The sequence below is a fragment of the Cheilinus undulatus genome, linkage group 1, assembly GCF_018320785.1.
Source record: "Cheilinus undulatus linkage group 1, ASM1832078v1, whole genome shotgun sequence".
Taxonomy (NCBI): domain Eukaryota; kingdom Metazoa; phylum Chordata; class Actinopteri; order Labriformes; family Labridae; genus Cheilinus; species Cheilinus undulatus.
This window is the reverse complement of record NC_054865.1, coordinates 32,624,430-32,634,460: the sequence shown is the minus strand read 5'-3', so window position 1 is coordinate 32,634,460 and position 10,031 is coordinate 32,624,430. Positions and strand designations below refer to the sequence as shown.

Sequence of the window (10,031 nt, the reverse complement as noted above, 5' to 3'; positions counted from 1 at the left end):
AAGACAATATACAGCTCTTGAATACATCTTCTGATGCACCTGAACACATCATCAGTGATGTTTCCTGGGGTCATAGGGTGTTCCGGGTCTCGCAACATCAGACACCCTCACCCAGGCGACCCAGCCGTGGTTGACAAGACTGCAGCTTGTGTTCAGGTGGCATTCGCCTGTCCCCATGGATCTCCTGTCTGGATCTCGAGCCTTTCTCAGCTGCTTCGGTGATGTTCTTGATGGCTCTGGTCCTTGCTCCTCCTGTAATGCAGAGTGCACTGAGGGCTTTGTGGAGTGAGTGCCCCACAAATCCTCTGCAGCCTACTTCAACGGGCACACATCTCGCCTTCCAGCCCTGATCTCGACAGCTGATGACCAGATGGTCGTATTTGGTCATCTTTCTCTCATGTGCTTCTCCCAAGCAGTCTTCCCACGGCAACGTCAGCTCCATGATGATGATGTTCTTGGTGCTCTCTAAGACCAGGACGATATCTGGCCTTGGGTTGGTGCTGACAACGTGCTGGGCGAATTTCAGCTGTTTCTCCTGATCCTCTGAGAGCTGCCAGTCCCAGGCCGTCGCCAGGCCCCTTGCTGCCTCAGACCATCCGCTCTGCTCATCCTTCCTTCCTCCACTGCAGCCCTCACCTCCTCCTGGATCTGCCTCTGCTTCTCCTTTTCCTTGCTCTCTTTGTGCCGAGGTGGTGTTGGGACCAATCCAAAGCCCGCTCTATGTCATAACTCTGCATCTAGCACTGCAGACTGGGCACTCCACTTCCTGCCTGTTCTCACCTCCACTCCTGCCAGGGCCACCTTTGGGTCACTCGAGTCTCTATACATCAGCACCTCTTGTGTCCATGTAACCTTGAACTCTTTTTCCAAATACTTCAGGGGCAACAGGAGCTTTGTGGTGATCCCATAGAGTGTGATGCTGCTGAGGCTTCTAGGCAACCCCAGGTGTCTCCTGAGACAAGCGCTCACCTTCCTCTCCAAGATCCAAGGTGGAAATGGGGACCTCATAGACAAGCAGTGGCCAGAGTATCCTTGGCAAAATACCATGCTGGTAAATCCACGCTTTAAACTTGCCTGGGAGGCCGGATCTGTCGACTGATCTTAACCAATTGTCCACTTCCCGGTAGGTGGACTGCACTGAAGAGAAGTCCCTGAGGCTGCTGTCTAACACCTAGCCCAAGCTCTTCACCGGCATTGCTGAAACTGTTGGAATCAGTGACCCTTTGATGTTGAAATGGAACCTCGTCCGTGATCTTGCCCTTCTTCAACACTAGTGACCTGGACTAAGCTTGCTTGAAGCCCATCCGAGCCCACTGGACGAGTTTTTCCAGCCCTTGGAGGATCCACAGTAATCTGCAAGAATTTTCCACTGATAAAAAACTGGATATAACACGGAGAAGAGATTTTTAAAAACTGATAAACTCTTGAATTAGGAACTAAATTCCTACAACTTGTTCTAAAAAAATTTGGGATGGGAGCATGTGCACCACACTGTAAAATAAAAACAACAACAACCCCCCCCCCCCCAAAAAAAAAAAAAAAATTATATACATAATCATATTGCTGATGGTTTACTTTTCTCTTATTGGTCATAGAAGTATCAGTTTTGAGTTGATTCTGTTCAATAAAGTCCTAAACACCCATCATAGTTGCTTCATCTCACAGATTATTGATTTAAGTTAGAAGCTAGAGCTTTTCTGCCTTTGGTGCAGCTAATTCCCCTGTTGGGAGTCCAAAAAGTCCCAAGTTTTCCTCCTTTGTCAACACTGAACTGATGGCCAACTGGTGTTTTCTTAATCACACAATGCCCTTTTCTAAGTGTGGCAAACAACAGTTTGATTGTAAACACCCAAAAAGGTAAAAGTAGATTTTTGATTTTTGAATTTGGAGCGTTTGATGATCCTCAGTCAGCATGCAAAGTCTGACTGGAGTTAAAGCTTGACAAAGAAATTTGAATGGATAACTGTCCATATCCCAGCATGAATGTACAACCGGAGAATCAATCTATTAATAGGAAAATGTCTGCCTCAAATAGGGTGGGGGATCTGTCCACTCTCAACTAGTTATGAACCATCATTCTCTTGACTGTGCTAACAGTTAGCATTCAGCTAACTGGTTGTATGTTGAAAGGTGAAAAAATACCGTTCCAAAATACCATAAAAATACCATAACTTCACTTATGATGCAAAGGTGTCTAATGCCCAAAGGCATTTTGGTAAAACTGCAGATTAGGCAGTTACCAAAGCAAACTTGATGTGCTTTACCTGAGCATATGTAGTTCAAAGTTAAAGAAACAGTTCCCAATTTCAAGTCAAAATGACTCACAAAAATACACTACTGCCACTCAAGCACAAAATAATAAAAAAAAGACTATATTATTACTTCAACAAACATTCAAATACCATTTTAGAGTGCAGGACTCTTCCAAGAGGCCACCTGTTAAAACTGAGCAATCAAGGGAGAAGGGCCTTAGTTAGAGAAGTGACCAAGAATCTGTCTGAGCAGAGATCCTGTGAGGAGATGGGTGTGTTATTCCAACTTTAAGGGATTCGATTTAGCAGGATTTTAGCTGGATTAACTTGTTTACATTTTTGTCAGACTAACCCAGTAATTTAACTTCTTCTAACATGAACACACTGACTGTCTTACTGAATCACTTTATACAAAAATACAATGATAAGCTGGACTTTTTAAAGTGATTTGCACAAATAGTACAATATTATTTTTCTTTTTAAAGTCAAAGTGTTGGTTTGACTTGATTCTCATCTAACAAACCTTTGAGATGAAAAAGCTTCAGAGCGCCGGCTTAATTTAAAGAGTGATAAAAGATGTGTGGAAAAATTAAGACAGAGAGCTGTGAACCCTGTGATTAATTTTAAAATTTATGAAGCCTGTTCAGTTTAATTCACTATCTGTGGAGGTCTTGGCAGTTTCCCTCCAGTTTTAGACCAGAATCTCTCAACTCATTAAAAAGTGGTAAAATCTAAGGAACCACCCAGCTGTGAAAAAAAAGCATGGGAAAGAGCATCCAGAATGACTGAAATGACTTTAAATCAGCCCAGTTCATGGTTGCTGAGAGTATGATGTGTGACCAGTAAAAGTCAGCCTGGCACACTAAAAATGAAATAAAAGACCTCCACCCAATTAAATGAATTTAGAGATCAAAACTTTCATCGGATGATAAAAGGATAATTCTCATCTGCATGTCTTTTGATGAGGCCATAGTGTTAACAGACAGCTTTAGAAAGCAGCTCTCGCATATTTCAGACCTTTTTTGCAGATTTTTCATCACAGAATTGATGAAAAGGTTAACCAGAATTTGCACATTCAATATGCTATCATAATGTTTTTGTAAACTATATTTTCTGCGTGTGAACATTTCTTTAAATACGTCAAAAATATTCCCAATTTCCTTTGATGTTTATTTGATTTTTTTATATTTTGAGGGAAAAATTGTCAAATTTGGATAATCACATTATGTCCTAGAACAGTACAAATTCAATGTAATCAAGAGTAATGTGCTGCACATTACACTGTTAAAGTGACATTTTCAACCTGACACACTCAGCAGGGTGGGGGGATGTGTGTGAATAAAGATTTTTCTCCAACAACACACTTTCCTCAGTGTAAAATGAAAGACTCAACAGTAAAAGCTGTTGAGTCTGGAGCTGCTCTTCCTTCAAAGCAGCCTCCTTTACGGAGAAGCTGGCATGACCTTGTTTCCTTGGGAGTAAAAGATACAGAAAGCTGGAGGGGCTGGGCGAGGAAGAGGGGGGGAGGAGGAAGGAGGGTGCGGAGGTTGTGGAAGGAACGGGGGGGTGGCATAGTGGAAGAGGTGGGGTAACTTCAAAACCCACATCAAAAGGAATAAATAATTGTTTCTGCTGGTTTTGTTGTTGTGATACGGATCGGTGAAGCAGCAAGTGGCGAGCAGGAAGCTTTGATTTGAGGCAGCCTTCCTGGAGAGGGCTCCTTCTGTCGGCAGCTGAGCAGAAGGAAGAGGGGCCCACTGATTAAAGTCCTGTTTGTTTTAATCTGCTCTTTTTGCTCGGGGGAGACCCACGGAGAGACACAAAGATCCTGCCGGGGGGTGAGATGTACTTCTCCTCAGAGGAGCAGTCCTGAAGAGGAGGCGACATCCATGGCATCCAGGAAGAGGAGAAGGTGTAAAGGGACAAAGTGTGGTTGGAGGATTTGTCAGGGTGAAAATAAGTGGCTGTTTGTGTTCATACAGGCAGCTCAACCAGGGGTGTAGCCAGGGATTTTAGGCCCCCAGAAAGAAAATTACACAGGGCCCCATTAGCCAACCAGCCAAACAAAAAAAAAGTTCCTCTTGTTTATGAATATCTGTGCATTTTAATGTATGCTTTGCCTATAATTTGCCTATAAGGATTAATATTTTTACTTTGGTTGGATTAAATTTACTTGTATTATTTGGCATTTCCATTTCAAGTAGCACACTTTTTGGGGATTTTTGTCATATGAGTTTTGCTACCTTCAGTTCATCCTTGCTGTTTAGTGCTCTTTTGGGCTGCTTTGATACCTCATGAATAACCAGAGAGCATGGGATCAAGTACAGAAACTCTACACTCCCATTATGAGCCAATCTCTTCTTGTGTTGTCATGCCCATTGGCTGACTTTGAATATTGAAGGCAATTTGGAAATGTCTTGCCTTTGTTGTCTTTTGGAGCCATTTTTTGTATGTCTGTATCTTTATGTCAGTCTGCAACAACTGTCTTTCCTCATAGGTGAGCTTCTCTGGACATGATCCTGGGTCGACTGGCAGAAATTCATCTGCATTGCCCTCACCTTCTTCACCTTCATCTTCTCTCCTCTCCTCCTCTTTATAACCCTAAGACAGACCTTCATTTTTTCTGCTTTCCTCTCCTCCAACATCCTCTTCTTCTTGCCATCTGTCCCTGCTTTATCCTCCTCCATCATCCTCATCTTGCTCTCTATCCCTGCTGTCTTCTCCTCAAATGTTCTCATCTTGCTCTCTATCCCTGCTTTCTTCTCCTCAAATGTTCTCATCTTACTCTCTATCCCTGCTTTCTTCTCCTAAAACGCTCCTTCTCTCTGTCTCTGCTTTTTCTCCTCCACTATCATCATCTTGCTCTTTGTCCCTGCTTTCTTTACTCACGTGCACTCACCGTTCTTTGAAAAGAACTTGTCAAAGAGTTGTTCCCCCTTGTTCTGCCTCCTTTCTCTTTCTTTTTTTGCCCCGATCTAAACTGTTTAGGCTACGCCACTCCTGTCATCATTCTCCTCTCCTCCAGACTCTGTTCTCCAGCACAACGGGTGGACTATACCATTTGGACATTTTTGAAGGGAGAAGCATGGGCCCCACAATATTTTTACTCTATTTGATACAAATTTATGTCTGTTAACCAATTTAATTAGCTGCTTTTAATTCAATAATTACACTAATTACTAAGAAAAAAACACCATAACTCAAACTTCTGATTCTATAGTTTCCTACAGTGAGTAACAGAGGAAAAAAATCGATAGAAAAAATTAGAAAATAAAAATCTTAGGAACTATAGAACCATGATCACATAATGGCCCATAAAACGTGTTATGAGACAGCTGTTTAAATAAAAGTGATCATGACAGTTTATGCTACCATATATAGCTACAGCAGTATGCACAATGATGAAGGCCTCCACTGTCAGTTGTTAAGTAAAAGGTGCAGATAGGACCCCTGCTGACAGCTTCTGTGGAAAATGACAGGTTTTAAAGGTTCACATCCACATTGGTCAAAGGTCATGTAGTGTAAGAAAGCAGAGCAGTGGGGGGGTTGCATGTTGAATGTCAGAGTTTAAAGGAACGCGAGTCGTATACATAGGAATTCCAACGAATGAGCGGATTTGCACGCATACCCAAATATGAACACATGCACACACATACATGCTGAAGCCTCGTGAACTATCCCCTCGCATGACAGTAACATGATCAGAAATGACACATGACATGAGAAGGAGGAAACTGTGCAGGAGAGAGACAGTTTAAGAAAGCAAAACAGTGTTATGCAATGAGTACCTTGAAGGAAAACAGTACGGCCTTCCTATTAAACAAGTTCAAAGTTAAATAAACCTAGCACAAAAAATAAGTAAATAAGGAAATTTGTGTTTGGTAGATTATTTCTTTGTTGTAACAATGCTTTTTGGCAGTAAATCTTATAAAGCTGGAAATCTATTTATTTAACCTTTTAATGGTGCCATATTTGTAAGGATCATGCATTTGTGGGATGAGCAGCAGAGCTGAGTATGTGGGTTGTGCCCATGAAGAATCTGCTAAATCTTCTCTGCCATTGCCAAACAGCTTATTTTGACATTGACTCTTGTTGGATATTTGGTGGATTGGATGATTGAAGTTTGAAAAACAAGACATATTGGCAATTTAACAATTTATTCATTCAACAAACAGGAGCTTCAGTAGCTTGTGGAAGAACCATTCATAGCCACAACAGCCTGGCTCCTCCTCCTCCTCCTCATGTTGGTCACCAGCCTGGATACACACACTTGTGGGATGGCATCCCACTCTTCAACCAGCATTTGTCGCAAGTGTGGTTGTGTTGATCACTCTGGCACAAACAGCACGCCCAAGCTGATCCCACAAGTGTTCAGTGGGGTTAAGGTCAGGACTGCTGGCAGGCCATTCAATCCTCTCCACTCCCAAATCCTGGAGGTTGTCTCCAATAAATCCCGCTGTGTGAGGGTGACTGTTGTCATGTTGGAGAATAGAGTTCGGTACCAGACTGTGGAGATATGGGATTGCCACTGTTGCAGAATCTCATCTTAATATCTTTCTGCATTGAGATTGCCTCCAATGATGACAAACCTTGTTTTTCCAGTGAGGGAGATGTTGTCCCACACCATCACATCGATGCAGCAATCAGACTAGCTTTCTCAGCGCCTGCTCCACACTTTGACCCTACAATCCAATTGCCATTGGCAGAATCTGGACTCATCCCTGAACATAAAGTTCCTTCACACATTCAGGTTCCAGTGCAGATGTTGCCGGTGCAAAGGGCTTGGCGGTGAAGGGAAGTCATGGCAGGCCTCCTGGCAGCTCTATGAGACCGGAGATTGGCAGCACGAAGTCTGTTCAGGATTGTCTGGGCAGAGAGCAGTTTGGCCACATTTTGCCGCAAATCTGAAGAAGATGGCGTACGGTTTCTAGGTGCTGACAGGGTGAGGAAACGTCTTCATAGATGTCAAACAAGAGTCAGTAGCAACAGAAAAATAATGGAATGGGAAGATTTGGCAAATTTTTAAGCTCTGCTGCTCATCCGACAAATTGATTCCATACAAATGTGACACCATTTGATAGGGAAATAAAAAGGCTTTCCAGCTGTATAAGATTTTTTGCCAAAAAGTATTGTTACAACAAAGAAATAATCTGCTCAACACAAATGTCCTTATTTTTTGCGCTCTGTTTAAATGTAATTGTGTGTTATAAAGAAGCACAGTATCTTACATAGGATAGAACTTTTTTTTATGAAAACCTTTATTTTTTCTAAAATCAGGTACCACAGATCATAAATACTTACTAATTTTCATAATTTCTTGCACATGAACGCCCGTCAAATGTGTGGTGACAGTCTGCTAATTTCCAATTTCATTGACGTTTTAGGCCATTTCTTTTATTTTAATCTTTTAGCATTTGTGTTCCTCTTCTCCATTAGTGTGGTCATGTTTTTCCCCTTTTCAGTGTTTTTGGATATTTACTTTGTTTGACATTTCCCAGCCAGGGTGTTGTTAATAGTTTCTACTTTACCTGCAACACATACATGCAATTACATGAACCCAGCATCTGCCAACATGAATTTTTCCCCAACATCAGAACATTTAGATTATGGTATAATCTAGGAGCTTCCACTTGATTTTCATCAACCATTGCATGCACCAGTAACCCTTTGGTTCTGACATTAACCTGTTTTTTGCAAAAGTGTCATCAGGATTGCTGAGAGAATGAAACAGACTTGCTGAGTTGAAAATTGCACGGAGCTCCTTTAAGCACTTATTCAAACAAAGTATTCTCATTGGATCTTATCGATGTATGACGAAACAATGGAAGGCAGCGTTTTCCATCCCTGACAGTAAACAGCAACTCTGTCCACGGGCCTGTCAGTGTTAGAGACAGAGCTCGTTAAGAGCTGACATCAAACGCTTACGGAGACAGATGATTTGAATATTGAATCGACTGGCGGCGGCAGGCAGACGGAGGAGAACTGGTATGTGCTGACACTGAGACAGATGTATATTTTAGCAGCCGTTTCCCGGCTAAACTGCCTAATGGCCTTGAGGGTGTGGGAGATGAAAGTCAGACCTGCAGATCTGCTGGGACGTCTCCGGGGTTTGTTGTACTGTAAGTGGTGAAGACCCGCATTGCTCTCCCCTTCAACCTTCCCCTGTCCCTGGCCCCCCCCCCCCCTTTACATGCTGCTTCCCTCTCAGTAGGATCAGAGGGGAGGTTCCCCAAACTGAGGCCCCTTGCCAGCCCCAGGCAACGGGGATACTAACAAGCTCTAATGATCTCCAGCCAGGCCTGTCTCTCTGCTCTTCCTCTGCTCACTCACACCACAACCTGCAGAACATGACTCTAAGCAGACAGACAGAAAAACAGACAGACAGGCAGGCTGTACTGAACCCACTGCCACCAGTACTGCATGTACCGTCTCCTCCTGTCCAGCTACTTTCAGTTTAGGATCAAGAAAGGACAACTTTTCATGACCTGGACGGATGTTTTCCATGCAACAACCCACAATAATTTGCACTGTGATAAGTTCACACAGTTTGTTTAAATGGAAGTTTGCTACAATAGAAACTCCCTGACCTGCTTTTCTTTCTGCACTTCTGGTCTGCAGACTTTTGTTGGTATGTGTGCTCTCCAAGGGGAGGACCAGATGTGAGGCACTGCAGGGATTGAAGATAATTGCAAACGTGTTTTGGTCTGCTTCTTATCTTAATCGATCCATGTGTACGCTATCTATGTAAGAGCAGAGAAGAAGAGAGAACGCTGCTCTCCCACTAGACGAGGACCAAAAGGAGGCTCAAGGGCAGGCTGTAAATGCAGGGACCTTAATCTGCAGACCAAAAGCCAACTCCAAGAAATAAAATGTCCACCCTAAAACCCAGGAGAGACAGTTTTTGGCAAAAGATGCTGGATTTTTGGGGGTATGTGTTGTGTGATCCAATTAGGTTGAGTTATTTGCTTGAGTGGGGCTTGATGGCACACCATTTTTCAGTTATCTTAACCATAAACGCTGAATGAGAGGTTTGAGATTAATCAAGCATGATTTTTTTTTCCATAATGCACCTTCATTTAAAATATGACAGAGAAACATATACAGAAAATGTGCAATATAGAAACATGCAAGCAGACCTCCAAACCGTCTTCTTTGGTTTCACATCTAAAGAAGTAAATGTTAATCAACAAGAACAAATAGGGACCTGAATTTCCCTTCAAAATGAAGATCAAGTTTTCCAGAAATCTAACATGGTGTTGACATTTGGCCACTTTGCATTTTAGTCGATAGTTACTTTCAAAGTGTATTTGGAAGCCATAGAGGTACTTGTTCATGGAATAAACCTGCTTCACACAAATATCAGTGACTCCTTGAGGGCACTCACGAGCAGAGAAACTTGGTGAAGCCAGCCCGAAGAGGCATTTCTCTGTCAACAGGCAGTGATCTGAAAGTATATAGATATACTGTCCTTGTGAAGACCCCTTTTTTAAAGATCTCACTGTATGCTAATACCTCAGTAACAAGTCCACTGTACAGTAGTTATTGTGGTATCAAAAAAATAAAATCCAAAACAAATGAAGACTTGGATAAAAAGTGACGTCAACACTTATTAAACAACAGTTGCACTTTGACTAATACAATATGTGCAAAAAAAAGTGTATTTCGGTTGTGGTTTTTTAACCTGATGAATGTAAGTATATTGTTTGCTTTGACTCCTTTGAAAAATCTCTTATACGTTAGGTTTTCAGAGCTCCACAGTTTCCACAAACTTTAAAGTTC

At 42.3% G+C, this 10,031-nt stretch overlaps 1 pseudogene; it reads right to left on the bottom strand.

Moving 5' to 3' along the window:
- Positions 1-522: 522 nt before the first annotated feature.
- Positions 523-5,032, bottom strand: LOC121503937 (annotated as a pseudogene).
- Between the last annotated feature and the right edge of the window lie 4,999 nt (positions 5,033-10,031).